Raw genomic sequence first — 5772 nt, forward strand, 5'->3', positions numbered from 1 at the left:
GAACTGATGCGAACTGACTGACTCTAATACCTACACCTGCTTTTCAACACTGAGCCACTTGCTGATGGTTTGACCCAGAAGAGAAAATACCAGCCAAATATTAGAGATGACATCTTGCCAACTGCAGGACTAAGAAGTGATGGAAAAAGGCAAGTGATAAAGGTGTGGGAGTACCAAGGGAAAAGAAAACCCAAACCAAAGGCACCAGTGAGGGTATCTTTATCGGGTTATTTGATTATAGGAAACAGAAACCTATTCTGGCTAATGTATGCAAAGATGGTTTTATTGGGAGAGCATCAGGTAGCTCAGAAAGTAGAAGAACCAGAAGTCACAAGGGACAGGGAACTTGTCAAGCGTGGGATCCGAGTAGCAGGAAGTAATGGACAATGTCTCCCGGGAACTGCTTTGGGGGTGCAGGCTCACCAATAATCTTCGGTCCATGGGTCACTTTGCTAAGGGGGAGAATGTCTGATTGGCTCAGCGTGGGTCGCAGGATGACCTCTTGGCTACAGGCAGGCTGGGATTGCTTGACTGTCCCATCGAGACTGCAGGAGATACTAGTGGATGAGGTTGGTTTCCAAAAGGGGGCATCAGGGGGATGAGACCAGAGGAAAAGGAATGGATACCACGTTAGGCAAAACAGCTGATCCCGCTGCACTCAGCTGGGTCTTTCCATGTGTTAGGCAGGGCTGCTGTGCACAGTTGTACAGGCTGCGTCTTGCTCAAGGGCATCTGGCCAAGGCTGCACAGGGTGCTCATTCCTAGCCTAGTCTGTGCTGGTTGAATAGCTGTATCAACTGTATCAACCCAGAAGAAGGAAAATCTTTCTTCATGTGCAAAACATGCCAGGCACTTTGTGTAAATTGTCATCTTTAATTCTCTTAACAACCCTGAAAGGGAGATGTGGCAGATTAAAGATGGTAACAAATCCTCTGCTTCTCTTCCCATTGAGCAGATGATCAGATCCTTGGGGAATGGGCCTTACGCTATATACAAGAGAGGTGAAACCGGTTTCCCTGCCCCTGTATTCTGGAGCAGCCTCAATAACTCGCTGACCAATAGAACATGGTGGAAGTAACATCCTAGGACTTCCAAGGCCAGGTCATAAGAATCCTTGCTGCTTTCTTCTGGGTTTCTCGGAGCCCTGAGCCACCATATATGAAATCCAACTAGTGTATTCTATCGATCAGTTGCCATGCTCGGATTCAGGAGAAGGAATGGAGACATAGCCTCTTAATGGGATCAGCGCCAAACCATTTACTGTCATCCTTAGTCTACCAAAATGTTGGTTGAATACATTCAACAAATATTTATTTGTTGAGCACCTATTCTGTGCCAGACACAAATCTAGGCATTGGGGAATATAGTGATGGACAAACCAGAAAAACTTTCTTTTTTCACGGAGCCTGCATTCCAGTAAGAGTTGGTGTTCTAGCTTGAATAAATGGATTAATGAACGGGGAAGGAAAATTGAGAATATCTAGTCTCCAACTTTCAACCTACTGCATGTGTCCCATAAAATACTCTATGGCACAAGATTTGACTCCTCCTTTCTGAGTCAGTTCTCCAATCATTAATCTTCTACATGCATCCTCAAGGCAGCGTTTGAAAAATTCTGAAATACCAAGAGGCAGCTCTTTCATCTCCCGCTTTCCATGAGGAGGCTGGCATGTTGTAGGGTTTAGAAATTAGGTGCTGCCTGAAGCTCTAAGGGGTGACTCAGATCTCTCACCAACTCTGAGTTCAGGAGCTTGGCTAGTGGGACTGGCAGAGGAGGCGGGCATAGAATGATGGCGCTGGAGTTGCATCATCTTGACTCAGACCGGCCGGCGTCCACGGTGGAACGGAGCTGCAGCTCCAGGATGGGTATGAGAAGATTCCTCGGACCGGCCTGAGGGCTGGAGCTGGGTAGTCCTGTGGAATTTCACACGTGGTAGAGCCAGCCTGGGTTCTGTTCTAGAAGAACACGTGTGAGTGGCAGGGTGAGCGGGTGAGTCATGAGCTAATCTGAGCTCTGTTAACCCGGGAGCCTGGGGGATGGGTGAAGCCCTGATTTCAGCACCATCAAAGAGGCTACATGGCAGAGTCAACAGTTTCAACAGGGAGCAAAACGCTGAATCACCCTGGCCGTTGCCTTCCCCTTGCCTGAGTCAGGCATAAAGGATTAAGTGTGCTATTTTGGGGGAGTTCTCTAAGTGCTCCCTCGGAGGGCTTCCAACAGAGTGTGTGGGTTCCCATTAACTCCCCAACACGCCTTTCAAGCTAGAATCCATTTATTTTTCATTTCCATGATTGGGCAACCAACCGATCACTATTTAGTGAGCTGGAACTCTGAGCCCCCACAGAGGTATTTTATATTAATCACCTAGATTTATTTTTCTCAGAATGTGTTCTGTAGAACGCTAATTTTCTAGCATGCTTCATAGGTGCCCAGGAGTGAAGAGGTGGGGCGGAATGGGGGTGAGGTGGTGATCTGCATAAAAAAGAAATTTTCCATCATCAAATACAAGATACACTTGGGAAATACTCAGCTAAAGTTTCCTTCAACAGATTTCTCTCCTACAGGAATTTTGGAGTCTTTAATATGCTAATGTACATTGCGAATCTCCCAAAGGGATTTAAATTAACTTTTCCCAACTCATTTGGGCCATGGGATCCCCTTTTGTGAAGCAAAAAAAACTTGGTTTTTGTCAAAGATGCTTTGAGAAATGTTCTTTGAATTAACAATTTAGAATAATTCTTTCAAATGAAGGGTGTACGACTTAACCAGAGATCCTGTTAAAAATGCAAATGCCCACCCCAGATGTTAAAATTGAGTAGGTCTTATCAGAAATATTTATTTAATAAACATTTCGGGTGATTGTGATGTGGGCGAGCCACGGCACCCACCTTGGGAAATGCTGGTTTCGAGCAGGTTGGAGATGGAAGGCATGTAAGTTTCACTCCTTATTTTATAGATGTGGGAAGCGGGAAGCTGAAGCACTGAGAAGTGAGTTGTCACAGCGAGTTTTTTGTAAAGTTGTAGATAGGCCTGGACTCTCTGTTCAGAAGAGATGTCCCCACCATCTGATGAGACGTGCGTGCTTCATATGCGTCAGAGATTTCCATAAACAACAATATTAAGTGTTAAGGGATGGTGCTGAATTCATGGATGAATAAATAACGAACAGATGAGTAAGTTAATGAATATATGTCCCTTATTCTAGTTCCTTATCCCTCTTTTCATGCAACCCAAGAGCATCGAATTTGTTTTTGTTTCATTCCTCATATGGCAAAGAAAACTGAGGTCCAGAGAAATTAAGTAATTTGCTCAAGGTCACACAGCAAGTTAATGGTAGAGTCATGGTCATAAGTCTATTTTTTCTGGGTTCAGATACCAATCCTGATTCTAGGATTGCCGTTCTATAGCCAACCTCGGACTTTTGGGTCAGATGTGGATTCGTTCCTCAGCACTTCTAATTACTGTGTAACACTGATCAAGTCACACGACCTCTCTGAGCCTCAGGTGTAAAATGAAGATAATAACTCTCTTTGTCACATCGTTGAAAGGATTAAGTGAGTTAGTATGTATACCCTTGGCACGGCACCCAGCATGTGGTAAGCTCTTTATAGATATTAGCTACCACCAATAATAATAACATTGATAACCATGAGTAGCATCTAAAAGAGAAGACCAATGCATGTTGAAAGGAAAATGAATTCCTTTTGTTGGATAACAATGGAAGAGTCATAAGCTCGTAAGGTTTGGTTTTCCTTGTGTGTCTGGTTGAGTCCATACTGCAGAGTTCCACAATCCCAGAGTTAGTATGGGCTCTGGAATTCATGGAATTCAACATCCAACCCTCGAGATAGATCCCTGGGAGAAAGCCCCAGCGACCCCAGGCTGCATCACCTCCACTGACCGTGAGCTCACCAGCTCCCGAGGAAGCCCAGGCCCTTTCTAGACAAATAGCACTGATTTCCAGGGCCATGTTTCCCAAAGTGTTGCGCGAGTGTCTCTACTTCCAGAAGATGCTCCTCCAGAAAAGAGTTCTGGATTCAAATAAGCTTGAGCAACATCACACGCTCCAACCGTCCCCCGCATTAGAGACATTCCTAATGTCCATTTCATGGCAAAGGCTCTGAGAAGTCCTGCAGTTGACAAAGAAAACAAAAAGTTGATATTTATTGAACCCAAGGATCTCTCCAAACTCATTTGACCTCCCGCCCCCATAAAAAAACCCAAAACCTATTGACAGCCTGTCGAGCTTCTTTTTTTTTCTGTGAAATCACGTTAGGGACCCTTCCATTAGAAAGTTTTCTCATCTAGTAGTTTGTAAGTAGTTTTTTTTTGCAATTATGCTGATATGACATTATTCTAAATTCATTTGAGTCCAGATACTACCGTTGTCCCTTTAGAAAGTAGATCCATCCTGACACAGTGCTGGTCATAGTCGGTATGCACAGGGACAGTTGCAGTGATGGTTTACAACCGACGTCTATTCCAACTGGCCTGGGTCTGGATCACAGTGCTTGTCAAATATTTTGGATATCACTTCTGCTAACGACGCCTCATTTCTCAAGACTGTCCTCTCTTGAAATCCATCACTCTCCTCTCAGTACCGAAACTCAGCTTCCCGGTGCCAGAGCCCATTTCTTCTCCACGGGTCCCTCCACTCCGCTCAGACCCTGTCTCAGGCCTCAACTCGCTTCTCATACTAAAAAGCGACTTCGGTTTGTCCCTCCCGTCGCCCAAAAGTGTGCCTGAGAAGGGAGGATGGTGATAAGCCACAGGTCCCAGCGCAGGGCTGGGCGTGTCCCCAAATGCTATTTGATCTTGAGATTCCGGCATGCATGAGCACACACACACGCTCACACACACAGACTCCGCCAACGCAGACACCCAGCATTACCCCTTCCCCATTGCAGTGGGGGTCTCCCATCTCTCCACGCGGCAAATCCACCGAGAGAACTTCCAGAGCCCTTTCTTGTCGGGGGAGGAAGGTGAAAGGTGTACACGTAGCCTGCCTTCTGGCTCCGGCTGCTCAGAAGCCGTCAGGGCAAAAGGAGTGGGGTTTCTGGTTTCAAAGGGAGCCCCAGCAAAGCTGCTGCTTTCAGTCGTGGCCCCTCGTAGGAAAATGGAGAGCTTTTTTTTTGCTGCTTCTGCAAGCAGAGGCATAAATCACGAGCGCTCCTCCGGTCCTGGGTCCGGCGAGTGGGGCTGGGATTAGGGCTGAGGGGCTGGCTTCGTGGGAGTGCGTGTCTTTGGGCCACCGTCCCCCTCCCCCTCCGTAAACATCAGCTTGTGAGTTTCCGTCCTTGGAGGACACACCGAAGGCATCACGTTAAATATTTAGAACAGGAAACCACCTTACGCTGCTGGATGGGAGAAGCAATGTCAGGAAGGCGTTCCTGTGGGCCTCGGGTCTCTCCCCTGACCTCGTTAAGAAGGCACCCTTATTTCTGACACCCAGCTGTCACCCCAAACTCTTCCCGAGAACAGAGGCAGGCTTGGCTTGCCAGCAGGCAAGGGCTTGGCTGGGAAACTGTTTTCCCTTGGAGCAAGGTTTTGTAGGCCAAGGATAATCAATAAAATACATTTTTAATAGCCTTTTTCTTATGAGTAAGGTGGTTACGTGGCTCAGTGAAGGGAGAAAAACACAGTGGGAGGAAGAAGTCTGCCAAACCGTCTGCCAGAGCACCACCCACATCCAGGTGCCTGTTTGTGATGAAATACAACAATACTCATGGTACTCTCCTGTGCAAAACCTTCTATGGCTCCCTATTGCCTAG

The 5772-nt window shown here is 46.6% G+C and overlaps 1 long non-coding RNA gene across 3 annotated transcripts; it reads right to left on the reverse strand.

Moving 5' to 3' along the window:
* Positions 1-276: 276 nt before the first annotated feature.
* LOC139046099 (uncharacterized) lies at positions 277-5235 on the reverse strand. Of its 3 annotated transcripts, none has more exons than XR_011505657.1 (4): positions 4893-5235; positions 3903-4131; positions 2890-3139; positions 277-1956 (listed from the first exon to the last, which is right to left on the reverse strand). It is a non-coding gene; the product is annotated as an uncharacterized lncRNA (long non-coding RNA). The 3 variants fall into 3 exon arrangements; XR_011505656.1 differs by having other exon boundaries at positions 277-2473; XR_011505658.1 differs by lacking the exon at positions 4893-5235 and adding an exon at positions 4385-4812 and having other exon boundaries at positions 277-2473.
* Positions 5236-5772: the final 537 nt, after the last annotated feature.

Source organism: Equus asinus, chromosome 8, assembly GCF_041296235.1.
Source record: "Equus asinus isolate D_3611 breed Donkey chromosome 8, EquAss-T2T_v2, whole genome shotgun sequence".
Taxonomy (NCBI): Eukaryota; Metazoa; Chordata; class Mammalia; order Perissodactyla; family Equidae; genus Equus; species Equus asinus.